The sequence below is a fragment of the Lagopus leucura genome, unplaced genomic scaffold (assembly GCF_019238085.1).
Source record: "Lagopus leucura isolate 7727_CA_CO unplaced genomic scaffold, USGS_WTPT01 Super-Scaffold_100004, whole genome shotgun sequence".
NCBI lineage: Eukaryota > Metazoa > Chordata > Aves > Galliformes > Phasianidae > Lagopus > Lagopus leucura.
Window position 1 is genome coordinate 34,084,139 of NW_024962264.1, and position 17,296 is coordinate 34,101,434.

Sequence of the window (17,296 nt, forward strand, 5' to 3'; positions counted from 1 at the left end):
TATTGTTCTTATGTTTATTGTTCTGTGCTTTAAGTCTGCATCTGATACCTTCTTCCTATTCACTGTATTCTTTTTGCAGGTTCCATTTTAATTTTCTATTTTTGCCTTGAGAGCTGGTATTTGTACTAACTGTATCGATGTATAGCCAAGCTATATTCTTGGACTCAGTTTTCCCAATGGACCAGCTTCCCCCTTTGCAGCATCAGTCTTGCAGCAGGATCTTCGCAAGCCAGCTGCCCACGCAACCCCATTGTCATGTGGGCTGTAGAGTCAGCTTGTCTGAAATCTCACATAGTAATTACCAGGTAATAAAAGTTAACTGCTCCATAAAGCCACATGGAAGAACAACTCTATTGCAGGCTTGTCTTACCCAGCTGTCTTCTTTCTGCCTGCCTGATTTATGGGTGGGGAATGGCTAACTGAGATCCTTTTCGTCCTCTTCTTCATGTTTCTGTGATAAGAGCACTGGAGCCCAGCTATGGGCTGCTAGGCTCGGAGGACTTCTTTAACAGATTGGTCGTAAGAAGTAAATCTGAACTAAATAATTCCTACTTTACTTATCAGGAAAAGGAAAGAAACAAAAAGGGAGGGATATAGAAGGCACTCCAAAGGTATCCTCTAACGTACAAAGTTGCTTTCTGGGTGTCTGGAAAAATGCTTCAGCTACTGATGCTGCAAAGCACAGTGGCACTAAATCAGCCAGTGCAGTGTGAAGATATCCAGCACGGACCAAACAGCAGCCCCCGCTATGCTGGCTGTGACTCAAGCTGGTAGAATGAGTTCTACTTCTCTGCTCCAGCAAGGGTATATAGTAGCTTTATGGAGAAATGGAACATGTCTGCTTTCTTCCAGCTTGCTAACAGAACATCTATACCCGTTGTAACTTTTTTTTTTTTTTTTTTTTTTTTTACTGGAGTGCCTGCCACTACCTTATTTTATCAAGTGTGTTTTCTGTCTCATGTTTTACTTCTCAATGAGATAACAATCCTGTTTGATCACTGTTGGTTTCTGTTCTGTGTTTGTTTGTATTTTATTATTATTATTATTATTATTATTATTATTTTCCTTTTTTTCAACTTAAATGAGTAATATTCCTGTCTTTCCCAGGGAATGTCTTGGGAGTGCAAATATATCTGCTCAGCATTCCTGGGAGGTTTGTGCAGGAGTTTAAGCTGATACAGAAGACTATTAAAATGGTGAGTGGGAAATTTGGGAGTGAAGGTTGCTGAGCTGTACAGTCAGACAACCAGAATGGATCTTGAGATGGCCTTAAATCTGATTTCCTGCCCTAAAGCATGAGATCTGTACTAAACAAATAAACAAAAACAAACAACAACAACAACAACAAAAAACCTACCACAACAAAAAACAACCCTAATTGTTTAAGGAGTGAAGACAAGAGTGCAGCTTTTTTAGGCAAATGCTTGCTCTTAATGACAAAAGATTTGCCTTAATATTGAGTTTAAGTATTCCAGGCTGTCTTTTACATAATTTCTGGTCTTACTCCCTGGTGCGTATGGAGAACATAAACATGTTCCTTTTTTTGGAGCAGCATTTTAGATCCATCAAGACTTATCTGCACTCACTTGTCCACTCTTCTTCAGGCTGAAAATCTCTGATATAGTCAGCTTTTCCTCAAAGTTTGTATTGTTCAATGATATTTTTTTCTGTCTTCTGGCTTCTTCCCCCCATTAAACCACATCTTTGGTCCTATGTGGAGCCAGGAGTTGGACTTGATGATTCTTACAGGCCCCTTCCAATTCAGGATAGTCTGTGATCTTTGCAGTATGGTGCATGAAAGTAGACACAGTACGGCAGCTGAGGGCTTCTACCGTGGCTGCTCAGATAAGTGAGGAGATAGCTTCCCTTGAAAGTTGTGTTCCCACTTATACAGCTCAGCATGGTATCTGAAGCTTTTTGCAAAGCGATATTGTTCACGCCTGTCCTGTCTGTGGTCCGCTATAACCTGTGTATCAATTTCTAAGGAACTGAAGTACAAAGTAGTTTAGCTTGTACCAGCACTGCGAGACACTAGTCATCTCTCCCTCTTTCTACCTGTTTTCTATTGCCTGGGAGCCTAGCCTTGTTCTTTATAGAAAAACAGCCTATTTGAGTTAGTGCAAGAAGAGTTTAGCCTCTCTCCTCTTGTAGCATCTCTTGATTTTCTAGGAGTGGAGAAAAAAGCAACAATGTGGGGAGTGTCTAAATGTGGAAGGTACTCTCAGAATGAAGGAGGTATTTCCAATCCTTTTTGTGGGACTGCTCATTGTAGTGCTCGTAATGCCTGTGGACATGTCAGGGTCTCCCTTGGCAGGAGGGGTCAGAGGTAAACATTCAGAGTGCTGGAATGAAAACACTGAGCCTCTTGCATGGCTGTACATGGCCATTCTGCTTTTAGTTAAAACCCAGTGAGCTGTTTCACTGAAATCTAGGCAAGGGAGCTGTGAAGGCAAAATACACGAGAAAGCATTGATTAATAGCATCCCCAAATGACAATGGCTGTTTTACAGTCTTTATAGGGATTGTTGTGTTTCTCATATTCTAAAAGAACATGATGTGGTTGCAATTAATGTAGAGGCTCTTTGCTGAATTTGTTGACTCTAGGAAAGAACTCAAGCTCTTCAGTTATTAAACTAATCAAATACACCTAGAACTGCCTTGCTTGCTCCATGGCATCTTTCAAACTTGTAGTTAGCAGACACCTAGCGATTTGCTGCTATGACAAGTGGATATTTACTTTGGGTTCCTGACTCTTTCTCCCTGTAAGACAGAATTATTAGATTTTAACATTTAGAGCAGGTTTTCTTCAGTTGCCTTGCTTCAACACTAAGCTGCTTTCCAACATTCTGGCTGCTAGACTGAGTCCTCTCTAGTATCTTCAGCAGCAAGGCATTTCTACAAAAATTTGGAAGAGAGTCCTTGCTTCGTTAAGCTTTCTTTTTCTGTTTTTCTTTTCTCTTCTTCTTTCTTTCTTTTTTTCTTCTTTATTCATTCCTGTATCTCTCTTTTATTTCTCTCTTTTGTAGAAAGTTTGCCTGAAAGTTACACTTAGACTAATACTGTTGGAAAAAATTGAATTTACTGTAGTCCCTGTCATAGAGCCTATTAATGGACTTACGAAGAGATTCTTCTCTGCACCATCTTGTCATCAGTTGTTCCCATCCCTTTGAGTCTTCATCAAAGCTACAAAGATCATTTTGCTCCAGTAATACTGTGTTATCCCTATTTGAGTGTTCAGCAAATCCGCTAATACATAAAATGGAGTTGTCCCACTTGCTGTAAAGGAGCAAATGGCAGAGTAACATCGTTACTGTCCTTGCACATTATGATTAGGACTGCCTCACTATGGACCTTTTAAGTGCATGACAAAATCTAGCCAGGCTCCATCTTCAGCTGTAAAAGGGGTTCAGCAACTTCATGAGCAGAGTGGAGGAAGAATAGTTAGGAGTCTGGATCCCTGACACTTTCCTGGTACTCTTCTGTCAGGCCATGCAATGCAGTGCTAGTGAAGATGCAGATGTGATTTAGCTTTATGAGCCCAATGAACAGCACTTGGTTTTCTATACTGACTTTGATTTCTCACTGCCAAAATTTATATTTTTTATACTTTCCTGCCTGTGATGACTGAGCAGGCAAATAATTACATAATTGTACGGTGGCTGTAGAAGATATTTTCAAAATGACCAACTATAGCAGTCAGGACTAAATTACCAACATTTATATGTTTGAATGTGCAACATGTGTAAGTAGCACAGCTATTTTCCATTTAACCTAACAGAAATGCAGTATAATAGCAGTATGAAAAGGCTGGAAATTTTGCAGGTGATGGAGCAGAAACGCCATTCATCATCCCAGAGTGGAGATTGTAGGCCGCGTTGGATGTTCAGCAGCAAGCCCTCTCGTGCACTCTGTAGGGCCATGGAAGGTAATGACTGACCCTGCTTCCATTAATGCCTTTTCAGATAATGTTATAACACTTCACAATGTCCAGTAAGGTGTCTCTTCTAGGAGAAGAGTCAGTCTGCTAGGAATTCTTCCTAGACCAAAGTGTTCCAAAAGCAATCCTATTTTTGTCCATCCACATTATTCTACAGACATTGCTTCTGTAATATTTGTTAAGCACATTTGAAAACTTTAAATATTAGCTTTGACAATAATTTCACACTGTGTGTGTTTGAGCTCAGCTTTGTTCAAAAATTTCCGTATCGCTTTCCACTGTAAAGAGTAAATATTCAGGTAAGAATAAATTATAGAGCTAAATCAAAGATATATATGTTTCAGTCAGACATTTTGTCTCACAGTTGGTTGTTCCTGAAGACTGTTCAAAGACATCTTTTCTGAGAAATATTTGCATGACTTCAGATTCGGGAACAAAGGTACATCCAGACAATAAATACCACTAGCGTATTACAGGCAGCTTCTGTTGCACATACCTGAAACAGATTTCTTCCTGGCATCGGTGATTTTCTAGAGATGTGTCTCAGTGTGTTTGAAGTGAATGTTGAACAGGTTTTGAATGAGGAAAAAAAAAGTGTCAGGGGAGGTTAGTATGTGCTGTAAGAATATCTGTTTCATAACAGTTGTGGTTGTCACAATAACATGATTAACGTGTTCTTCATTGCCAGACGCTCTCTCAGTTCTTCATATGGTGGCAAAGATGAGCAGGGAGAAAGCTTCATCCTTCAGAAAAGCTGAGAATTTAAACCATTCCTATTGCCTAGTTGCAGGCAGTTGACTGAATCACGAGTGTGGTCTGGCCACTAGTGCTTTCCTTAGCAATGATTTTTAATGTGCCAGACTCACTTTCCCCTTAGCACGGTCCCGTTTCTTTCAATGATCAAAAGAAATACAGGGCTACCTTTTTTCCTTTAGCAAAATTTTTTAGTCTGTGGGCACTGAGTAATTCATACAAGTTATGCAGTTCATAGAAGATAAGGCATTACTTTTGTTCCAAGTTCCCCAAAATACACATTAATGTTAATGTCTTTCAGTCTGCCCTGTCGCTGCCACCCAAGCACTTATAAATCACTTTCAATTATACATATTTTTAAACTTAGCTTGATTTTGGACAAAGCTACAGTGAAATGTAGCCCACAGGCTCTGTAAGACGTGCTTAAAATAAGCCAGCACTATTGGTTATCCTCCACAGATTTTCTCTTCTGTTGAGCCACTGCTCTGACTTCTGCCTGATTTGGTCAGTATCAATTTTGTCTTCTCAAAATGCTCTTGGTTACTTTTCACAGCCATCCATCTTGCCCGTCAGATGTTGTTTATCTGGGGTGACAACTGCTTACCCATTTATTAGCAAAGTCATTTAGATGCATGGTTTTTTGTCAGACTGTCTATTTTTAAAGAGGCCTGAACACTGCTGGGTTAAGTTGCATTCCTAGGTTTGCTTTTTTGGATATCTGTTACTGTCAATGGTTTACGGGCTGGTCAGCCCGCTTCTGTGACTAACGGGGCAGAAGGATTTTGCATAAGCCGCACCTCTGGAAAAAGGAAACAGGGGACCCCAAAATAGTGAAAAACAGTGGCAACGATCTGAGGAGAATAAACTAATTTACTAAATATAGTATCAGAATGCAAGATAACACACTACAATATAGCTAGAATTAAAGGTAGTAAATCAAATATAATGAGAGTGTCCAAAAGGTGGATAGGCCTCACCATAGCGCTGAGGTGAGATGTGCAGTCTGGTTGAGCAGCAGGGAGGCAAAGAAGAGAACATCAGATGACCTTGCCAGGGGTTATATCTCCTCTCTGACCGCCCCCTGGGGTATGTAGCTCTTCTTCTCTTCCGGACAGTGCCCAGAACAGGAGCATTAACAGTTAAACTCCTAGCGTACTACATGATGTTATGATGTGGAATATCGATAACCAAAAATCATAAAACCATGACAGTTAGGTAGCAATTGTAAATTTGGGGCTGTAACTTATGAGTGATCATGAAATTTGTTTGCAGGTATATGTAAGGTATATGTAGGTATATAAAGGTATATGTAAATGGTCAAAATGGACAGACTGAGTTGAACCGCAATGTCTACCCTTTCTCAATAAGTCTGTTTGTGACTTAAGAATGTTGTGGAAGTAGTTAAGGGTTTGTGTTTTTTATACTGTGACTCCAAACTATATATTGGGTTGCATACTATGATCTGTAGAGCTATGGATGGCACAGTCAATTTATCTAAACTGACCACAAAAAAAAAAAAAAGACTAATGTCTGTGCATGAGGCTGAACATGTGACATTGTGGCAAATCAACCTCAAAATATGGAAAAGCTATATTTCCTGCCTCAGTGAGCAGCAAGTGAAGACTTGCTGTTGCTTGAATGCAGTATTGGGACTACATATATATATATATATATATGTATGTATGCTACGTATATATATGGGACTACGTAATGCAGTATTGGGACTACGCTTACTGAAATTAGATGTGGTCGTGTGAAGTATTAAATACATATCTTGTGCAGTATTTCTGATCCCATTTGGATGTGATATCAAACTTGTTATTTGGAGCCAACTATGAGTTCACAGAAAATAAAACCGGTATTGAAGAAAAGGACACATGATTTGATTGGACTTTGCAAGACTAAGTAAATAAATTAGTAAATAAACTTTGTTTAAGGGACAGTATGAATATACCTGATGGTAATGCCAGCGTCAAACACCGTGTCTCCAACCTGCCATAGCCTTTTTGCTGTTGGAAGAGGATGATAATTTGCCATAGTCTGAAGTATTGGAGATGGACTTTTATGCTTATTTGCTTTTTCTTTTGTTTTAATCTTCTACAAAGCTTTGTGAATAACAAACGTGACTGATGGTGATGCAAATTTCCATGAATGATGAAGTAACTAAGTAATTTCTATGAGTAGAGATACCATCTATCAGGCAAGCAGATCTTATTGCTCTATTGATTTATTCAGACAATTTTTGATGGATTGAATTAGAGATATTTGTCTTGTAGGCAGAATCTTCCTGCTTTAAAGATGTTTGTAATTCTTTCTATGACAGCTTTCCCAGAATGACCTGTGTAGTATCTGTTTAAAATTAACAAGAAAATCCAGGGCCTAAGTGGATAGTGAGAGTCAATTAATTTATCTGAGCTATAAGAATCACAGAATTGCAGGGGCTGGAAGGGACCTCCAGAGATCATCGAGTCCAACCTCCCCGCCAAAGCAGGTTCCCTACACCAGGTCGCGCAGGTAGGCGTCCCTAAGGAAAGTAACTGCCAATGGAATAACTTACACCTGTACTCCACCAGAGCTCACACCTTTCAAGTAAATAGGTATGGTCAGGCGAGGCCTGGGAAAAGGGAGTCTGAGAGGCGTTTGGCTTGAGCAGGCACTTTCTGTTAAAGACTGCTACCTCTGGTTGAAGTCCTTGAGCAAAAATAGCTGTAGTATCCCATACTTCCAAAGAAGTGATGTATGCCTGGGATCCTGCAACTTTTCTTGGAAAGGCTGAAACTTCTGCTGCTGTGGAATAATTCAATTCAATATTTTCCCTCCTTTCAGGACAGGGTTTTTAAGTGAAAAACTGGCAGATGTTCCTAGCATTTGAAATGTATTTTTTGTCTGTTTTCTGCCTTGTAATTCTAAACAAAATGAGACCAGTCCTTGAGATATAAGATGGGACACAGAGGAGTGACACCACTGTGTCTGCAGAAGAGCGGGTGAGGTAAGCTGGAGTCTTTCAGCTTGCTTTCAAAGGCTGATGTCAAGCAGCAAACAAGAAAATATGAAACTGCCTTATAAGTTACAAAATAGCTGTTGAACTGTTGATGTAACGTGGTCACAGATTGTTATACTTCTAATGCTCAGAGTTTGGCTGTTTGTGCTGAATGAGAGGAATGGGCTGCTTGTAACTTCACAACCAGCCCTCTGCATCCAACCGGCTGGCCAGCCTCTCCTTCATCAGCCTTGGAGGTGGATGAGCAGTTCCAGCTGAAGTTGAGATAGGTTTTAATCACCTTAATTTCCTATGAGGTCTATGAGAATTGAAAACTGGTTAGAAGGAAAAAAATTAATGGTAGTGCTCTTGCACACAGAAGCACTGTCAGAAACCATCAGTTACAAGGGTTTGATGGGAGCTGCGGGGCCAGCCCACGTCTCCATCTCCAGACTGGCCACTGCAGGTATCTGCAGCCAGGGCTGTAGCAAAGGGAGCAGATGGTCAGGTTATTGCACTGGGTGGAGATATTGGGGACAAAGGAACTCAAGTTTTGCTAACTTTGCTCCTTGTGGTACAGACTCTTATCATAGGAATTAGGGGATAGCCTCATGGATAGCTTTATTTATTTATTTGTTTGCTTATTTATATATGTATGTATGTATTTATTTATTTATATTTATTCATTTATATGCACATATACATATTTGTATTTGCTTCATCACTTCCAGGGCAAGATTCTTCTAGCTGATCTAGTTTTCAAAGTCGATAACAGTTCAGCCTGTACACAATTTTCAGTTTTGTTTTTTTTCTGACCTAAGATCACTGATGAAGATTTATTATCGTAAGTATGATCAGGGATTCCAAGGTTTTCTTTCATGTTAAGGACATTTGCTGCATGTATATACATAATGTTAGTGGAATGAGGGCATAACCAGTACATGCGTATCGCCTGTTGGGATCAAAAGATAGCCAGGCTGGTATTTTGCTGTCTTTGTGTATGTTTTACGACCCTTCTAAGCTGCTGTCAGCTGAGTTTGAAGACGGTCAGAAGTGAAAATACCAAGTAACAATTTTGTGAGCAATCTTCCAGCATACTGCAGATGGAGAAGATAACACAACAGCTTCATTTCTTAATTTCTAGCATGTATCTGCAAACTGGACATCATTCTAGAAAAATACTCCTTCAGTGTTACTGAAATCCGCAAATATAGAGCCAAGTTGCAGCAAGTAAACTACAACTATCATGCTCAAGCAGACGGATGTGGGGGCAGAACATATCTTGAAATCTAGGAGTTCCTTTTAATTGTTTTTAACTACCATCTGTTTTTCAGCCTTTCAATAAAAGGTGGAAAGGTGGACGTTATTTACTCTGTTTTGGTGGTCCTGAGCAAAGGAGGATGTGCTGATGTGGAAAAAAAAGACAGTGTAAGACACAGCAGCCTTGAGTGAATTTCAACTTTCAACCTGACTGGTTAGTTAGTCGTTTGTTCAGGGGAGGGAGGGAATAATAAAAGAGTTATGCATTACAACAGTGAACAGTTGGCTGAAGCTCTAATCAAGAGACAAAGAAAATTATGCCTAATGACTAAAACAGACAGCAGGTTGTACATTTGGACCTCATGATGCATTCCAGTTAACATGAAAGACAGGAAACGCTTTACACGTGTTGCCTTTGGGGAACAAGAGAAGATATGGAGGTCAAGCGTGGTTCTATGACGTTAGCTGATAAATGTTTTCAATGGTGTTTTTTCCCCTTTAATTTTCTGAGCAGCATGGTACTGCCTGCAAAGCAGTGGGAAGATCAAACAGCCAGCTGCTCAACATTGGTCACTGCCTTCAGAGAACGATGAACACATCAGCACGGCTGAGCACTGCTGTAGATCACCCAGCACACACAGAGGTAAGCCGTGAATGACCTTGAGCACTGTAGCAACAGCACTTGGCCAAGACCAGGAATGATGTCAATCCATTATCTCCCAGCGCAATCCAACAAGCTACTGGAGACAGGCTTGCAGATCGGAGGCTCTGGAGCAGTTTTTAACTGCTTGAAAACAATAACACATGAATGTTGGCTAATTCACAGGCTACCGAGAAGTACAATCCTTGTTCCAAACATTATCAGTTAAGAAAGGAAAGAGTAGAAGTGAAGGAATGTTTCATGTCATTGATGGATTTATCTTGCTCAGATATTAATTTTTTTTTATTGCCATGACATTATTTACAATTTTCTATATGACCATAGTTAAAAATGAGCCCTTCTATTTCAGAACAAATAAGGTGTCTAAGACCTTTTAGGCTACAGAAAATAAAGAGAAAGATACAGAGATATGGGAGATGAATCTCACACTGGATTTTTTTCTTCAGTAATTGTATAGAGTTTTTAAGGCGCACAAGTGGACTTAAGCACATGGTTGAGCACTTTGAGCCAAGAGCAAGGTTACAATTGGACTAGACAACCTGAGTGGTCTTTTTCAAACTAAATGATTCTATGATTCTATTTGTAAATGGAACTGATTAAATTCTGTCTGAGGTGTTTCCAAAAGTCTCCATGCCACTATTTGACCACCATGTGCAAGGTAGCATCAGTCCTTGACTTGCTGTCTCCCATAGCGCAGTTTTGGGCTCTGTTCACAGTTTAGGTGAGTGGTTATGTCAGGTCTTAAAGTGAGAAATTTAGGGATGTTAGCTTTTCAGAGGATAATTTTCCTTCATTTCATTTTTGAGATATTTTGGTCTGTCCTAGAAACAAATCTTGTGAGATTTGATTGTAGTCTGCTGGGAATGCAGGTATGCACATGAAAAACGGTGATTGTACTATACTTGAAATGGTTGGTTCAAAACGTATTCTAGAAAAGAAGAGAAAAGAAAAAAAATGCACCTTCTTTTTGCCCTGACTTCTTCAGAAACTGAAAAAGCCTGTTTATTGTAAAATGTGCAAGTCTTTTTCCTGAGTGCTTTTTGAATGCTGTAGTAGAGTGTAGTAGAGTCCATGCAGTTTAGAAATAGCAGGGCCAGAGCAAAGAGAGGACTTTATCTAGGATTTCAACCAGCTGGAGCTGAATACATTCTTAAGCAGCTAGTTGCATGCTGAATTTAAGCTCAGTCCTGTTTCATCTGCCGACAATAGCAGAATTCACAGCGCTTTCAACATCATCGGTTCAGGAACGCTATCTTTGGTTTGCTAAGAAACACAGAGAATAAGCAAAAATACACTTCTGAACTCCTAATTTCATCTGCACGAAGAGCTGTCAGAGCATCTTGTTGACCCAAAAGGTACAAACTAGGTTATTTTCCCAACTGCGTGTTATTTGTATAGGGAATGACGCTCATCAACAAAGCTGCTTGTGCATATATGTATTTTGAGACTTTCAAGAGCTAGTGACAAGGTAATTGTGTGATAGATGCAGTATGTTAGGGGATTGCTATCCAAATAACATGAGAATCAATATTTGGCCGCGTAGTTGGCATATAAGCAATCTGTCCTCAAATTGTGTCTGAAAGCAACAAAACCATATTTTCTCAGGGAAAAAAAAAAAAAAGTTTGCATTTGCATGTGCAGTGGAGAAAAACTTCCTCTGGCAATAATGTGTTGTGGTCAGGTTTTTTAGATTGCTGAGTAACTTATGCCAGACATGCTGAACATACTGTATGAAATCTCAGCATGTGTTTGGCTGGTAAAGCATAACCGTACTCAGACACGCTTATTCTCCAGAAGGGAACGGCTCTCGAAATTCCAACTCAGTGAGTTCAAACTGCCACTGCTCTGCGCATAACAGCATTTACTGGGTTACTGAGCAGGACCAGTTGTTTTATTTTCGAGCTTTTCAGAAAGCAAATTACACAAAATTATTCAATGCTGTTGAAAACATCCTTTATTGCTGCACTTTGGTCTGCTTGCACTTTGCTTTGTGGTCATAAACATTTTATAGAGAGAACAACCCTTTTATTTTTCCAATTTGATGAATTTTGAGCGAGATTAACTGCATAGCATTTCCATAAATCAGAAAGAAAGATGGCACCAGTGATGAGGAAACTTGCTTTGGTTTGGCAGATTTTACTCTTGTAGAAAGTTCTTTTTCTAAATTGTGGTTTTGTGCATTTGGACCATCTGTGAAAGCAGTTGAAAGCAGTTTTGATGTATGAGGTAGTTAATATGGTAGAGGAGAGAAAAATCGTCAATAATTGATTTTAAAGCAGTTAAGATGATTTTGACCTTTGCAGTCTACTTCTTGCTAAAACAATAAATTAGAAGTGACAGTCTACTTTGTATTAATACAAAATATAAGTAGGTTTAAATGTCTGCAGAATGCACATTCAGATGATTCACTATGCATCTCGGTGAAAGATAGCTGCAATACTCTCACTTGTATTTTTCCAAATAAGAAAGGATTTCTATTTAAACAGACATTTCCAGTCCTCTGGAAATGTATTCGAAAACATGCGTTTGGCTAAGAATTAACACTCAATACCACATCCTAAGGAGCCTGCTGGAAGTATGAGATAAGCATAACATATGCCTGTAGCACACAACTGTATTTGCAATGGATCCCCTTTTAGGGAAAAGATGTGGCGTGGATTTTTTGTGCAGGACTTACTTGTGTAACCAATTTGTCTAACTCAGGCCAGGGGAGATCCTGCACTCCAGTCCCACATCCATCAGCAGCATCAGCCCCACATCGTCAGCAGCAGCACATCCTGCTCCTTTGCCATGGAGGGCAGCTGATTTTTGTGGTCACCAGGGAATGGGAGACGCATGGCAGCAGTTGGGACAGCACAGCCACATGCATCTGGTCCGCGGCTGTGGCATGCTCATGAGTGAGATGCACTCTCAGGTACAAAGGGCAGCAGTAGCAGGATCACTGGGGAAGGGTAAGCTGGGGTGGGCATCTGAGCAGTTTTTTGTGGCTGCAGTCTCACATCACCTGGTTGTGTGAAGGGCCCTTCAAAAAGGGCGGCAGGTTCCAAGCAGCAAGCCCGTGGTTTTCCTGCTGGAACAGGCTTTGGGTCACTTCTTGCACGATATGAAAGAACAGCTTTATTCAGAAGCTTTATAAAGAGCAGTTTGTATCACGTTTTGACGAGCAGTGAGGTTTACAACACAGCCTTGCATGAAAAAACGCACACGGTGCCAACAAGCAACCCCCAGCAACTCATTCAAGCCTGACACCGGTGTGGCAACAGAGCAATTGGCACGAGCTGATTTCTCCCATTTGTCAGCCATGACACCACATGGCAGTCTCCCTGTCAGTTGGTTCTTTGGTTGTTTTTCTGAGGGAGGTTGTTTTCTTAAGTGTGTTATAATCTTTAGATTAAACAAGGCAATAAACGGACTTTGTGGTGATAAAAGCAACATATGTACCACAGGCTCTAAATTAAGAATTAAGTTGCTGTAGATAACTTGCTAAAGGCAGTGATGCTTTTGTGTACACACTGAATATTTGTGAAATTTCTTCTGTCCCTCAGGGCTACTCTACAAGCATTAAAAGCAGGTCATCCTGCAGGCCAGCCTTCTTCGCCGCTTATGCCAAAACATTAATAAACAATTTTAAGTAACGCTGGGCTTCACTGAGACAGCAGGCAGTTTGTTCTTCAACAACATAAAATTTATATTGCATCTAAGTTGGGCTTTTGTCTCCTACTCTGTTTGTGGTGTGTCTTGCTCCAATTTATAGGAGGGAGAGGAGGTTCTTCAATACGTCTTATGAAAGAGTCTTCTCACAAGAAATGCCTCGGAAAGCAAACTTTGGGCCAAAAACAGAAAAGGTTTCAGACACCACCACGTGGCTTGAAGATTGCATGAAACTGATGCATAAGTGACCATCCAGGATGGTGGAAAGAAAAAAAGAAGGAAAAAAAAAAAAAAAAAGCATAAGGGAAAGAGGGGGCGAAGGAGGAGTTAAGTGCTACACAATCACTACAAAAGTTTTTTGTGGGCTTGGTTGCAAATGTTGCCATGATCTGCTGGACTTGTTCATCAGAACAAGTGATTACAAAGTACAACACATTGTATAAGTTGAGTAAAACATGCAATCATACAAGGTACCAACACAAGAGTTGCAACAAATATAGTAGGACACATTTCACCTGTGGGCAATTTATTTAACAAGTACTATTTTCATTCCTTCCTTTTTTTTTTTTTTTTTTTTTTTTAGGAAACAATTAATTAGAGTCATTCAATTTGCCGCAGACACCCAAGTCTTTAAGTAACAACATATCAAGCTCTAACTGGTTTTGCAATGCCATTTTCAGCACTCGTTGCTCTTGCAAGTTTAATTCTCAAAAAGCATATCTAGTCCAGCCTGGCAATACGTCGACTTGCCTGGTAACGTTTTCAAAGACGACTTGGTGTTTTGCCAGGGCAGTAGATGGAGCAAATATGTTTTCTAATATCACAGAGATTATCAGTCCTGCGGCTAACAAAACTTAACACTCTATTTAGGCAGAGTGAAGGTATCACTGCACCACACTGCAACACTGCACGTTGCTGTAAGGTTAAATATGAACAGAATTTTCCATTTGAGAATCTCCAAAGCAATTCAAGTGCTGAGAGATATATGTTACTAGTCGGACAAGTTCAAGTATCATTATAGTCTATAGAATTTTCAGAGGATAGTGTGTGTAGGATACCCCCCAGTATAAGCCATCAGAAATCCCAGTAACCCCAGAAACACACACATCTCTTACCAAAACTTAGACACTTTCCAACAGCCATGTTTTGGATGGAACTCCTCTACTGGTGTTAAATCAACAACTTTCTGACACTGGACACCATATTGCAAAGGGCTTTATGATGGGTTTCTTTTCAGACCACATCTGACAGATATTAGATGGGTCCCTTGCTTCATTTCCCAGTTTGATAGGAAGTTGGAAACACCATAGAGCAGGTACATGCAAGTCATGATAAAAAGGGATGAAAGAAGGAGTCAGAAGGAATGATATCACTCTACAGGGAGTTGCCAGTAAGCCAGGATAACGCGTGAAAACTCTGAACCCAAGTGTGAAGTTTAACAGATCCAAATACTGGTATCAGTCACCACCCACAACCACAGCAACCCAAAACATAATACTATTGCAACCAAAATATGTAATCAAAATATATGATCAAGAGTATTCAGCGTTGCAGCATGATCAAATCTTCAATTTTTCTCTCATAAAACATGAACGGTTAAAGTCAGCTATCAGCTTTCCTGTGTTGAGTCAAGGTCCCACGGGGATTTTCTGTAAAATAAAACAAGACATCGTCTTGCCCTTTTTGGGCTTTGTTAATATGACTAAAAATGAGGGAACGATCCAGTGAGTGTTGATTTTATATTTCTTTTTCTGGGTGTCCTTAGCCTTTCAAGGATATTTGTTAAGAGGTTCCAGGAAGGTTAAGGGAACTGGCCTCACGCTAGCTGAGTCAACCGACACAGGCCGTCCAGGGAGATGAGAGAGTTTCCCCAGATTGTCAGTGAGTGGATCGTGACACACAGGGGTAATGGGCAAGAGCGGTGGGGCCTCGGGACAGAAGGTGTTAAATCAAGGACTGTTTTCCTTTGTTGAGAGCTTTCTAATGCATCCCCTCTTCACTCTCCCCACTCACGTGGGAGGTGCGAAGGCATCAGTTTTCCAGTGGTTTGGATAGTCATTCAGGTTCCTCAGGAGAGGCACTAGAACCTGGGGCTTTGCTTTCCTCAAGCGCAGTCAGCCATCCAGTCACCAACTTCTTGAGTCTAACTGTTGTTAGTCCATCCATCAAATCTCACGGAATACCCTTTTGCTAGCCCAGAGCAACCAAAGTCCATTGCGTTTATGATCAATGTTTCGCCTACCCGTTTTTACTGGGAGTGAGGCTCTTTCTGTTCTATTGAGGCTAGGTGGTCTGGGGGCAAGCCTCACTTCCCTTGTCTTGAATTTACTGGTGGAAGAAACCACCAGCCCATATTTTCTCCCATAGTTTATTAACTCTTGGGCAACCTCCCCCCACGTCCAGGCTTTCTATCCTGACTGCAGATGGTTAGAGGCTGCCCAGGCTCCTTCTCCCTGAGGCATAGCCTGTATTTTTCCTTGTAGTTGTATACTGATAGGTTTTAACGATTCTGGAAGCCTCCCTAATTAAAGGGGTTATCCTCTCAGGATCAGCAGGCATCATCACAGACGATTCATGGTGCGGCTGCAGCTTTCTAGCATACATCCTTTGGAGACAAGCGGTCTTTTGAACACTTTCTACTAATTGATCAACCATTCCAGTAACAGCAAGAGGGTCTCCCCTTTCTAAAGGGTTGAGAACACCTGCCCAACAGGCAGCCTTCTGTGTTAAGGACCAGGGAGCACGACTGTTGCCAGTAGTTAAAAATACTCCTGGTCCCCAGTACCCTTCAGCTTCCTTTTCAGTTAATAGTATTTGGACTTCATCAGTGGGGCTACCCCTCCATACATATTCTGTTTCTGATTCCTTTGCAGAGCGGACAAAATCTTTTTTTAATTTTGCTAATTCAGTGGCTGAGAAGGGAATTTGTTTCACATTCATTTGAGAGTCTAGATCATCACTGTTATCAAATGTATATTCAGTTTTTATCAAAGGATGCAAGTGCGCTGGGGAGACCTCCGATTTTTCCACCCTTGCCTTTATTCTTTCAATTCCTCCTGAAGATAAGTTTTTTCCTGAGGTGCACTATGGATGACAGTGTCACTGGTACCCTTACACCTTAACTGTTCCTTTAAGGCTATTTGCAACAAAGCTGTACCATGTCTCTCACTTTCTAATTGTCTCTCAAGGTTTACTATATGATTCTGCAGAGTCTTAACCAATTCCTGTGTTACTTTAATTGATTCCTGCAATGCTTGTATCATTGGGGTTTCTGCCAAATGCTCTTCAATTCAGAGCTCCACGGAAGCTTTTAAAGCAGCCCCGAGTGCACAGATAAATGGTTTTCCTTTTCTGGCTCAGGTACGAGCCTCATTTTGTAGGACACTAATATGGTCTGAAACACTCCACAAGTTATGCCTGTTCTGTCATGCCCAGTCCACCCTTGATAATGAGGGCCAAACACCACTCCTTTCTAAAAGGTCAAACAACACATTTTTGCTTTTCATAGTGACTACATTGTCACTCATTTCTCAATACACAGAAAGATCTACACTGAAGGAGATGGGGGTACAGGTATTCAGAAGCTCAAGTAACTTCTTACCTCCCCCGGGAGGCACACGCCTATGAGACAAATGTAAGTGCTCAAATCACTCCTTCCTTTCTTTGAGGGGAACACACAGAAGACAAAGAGGCTCAAACAACACTTTTTAGATTTCAATATATGGAGTGATCTTTTTTGGGGGGGGGGGAGGAGGACACGTTTAAGTGAAAAAAAAAATCATTCCTCTCAACTCCAAAAGGCGCACACAGAAAAAAGATTCAAATCACACTTAAGTCATAAGATACTAAAATCACAAAATGTGGAGTGGTCCTCCTGGAGAGGCACACGCGTATTAAACAAATGCAAATACTCAAAATTAATTCACATGTCCCAGAGAGGTATACACATAAAAAGCTCCAAAAATGCAATTAAGTTCCAGTATGTGGAGTGATTTTCCTGGAGAGGAAAAATATTGCTCCTTGCAGCTCCAGGAGGCACACAGAGAAGAGGTTC

At 40.6% G+C, this 17,296-nt stretch overlaps 1 long non-coding RNA gene across 1 annotated transcript; it reads left to right on the forward strand.

The window, feature by feature from the left end:
- Nucleotides 1-1,111: 1,111 nt before the first annotated feature.
- Nucleotides 1,112-12,521, forward strand: LOC122179848. Its single transcript, XR_006178852.1, has 5 exons — nucleotides 1,112-1,196; nucleotides 3,823-3,925; nucleotides 9,005-9,144; nucleotides 9,445-9,573; nucleotides 12,295-12,521. It is a non-coding gene; the product is annotated as an uncharacterized LOC122179848 (long non-coding RNA).
- Nucleotides 12,522-17,296: the final 4,775 nt, after the last annotated feature.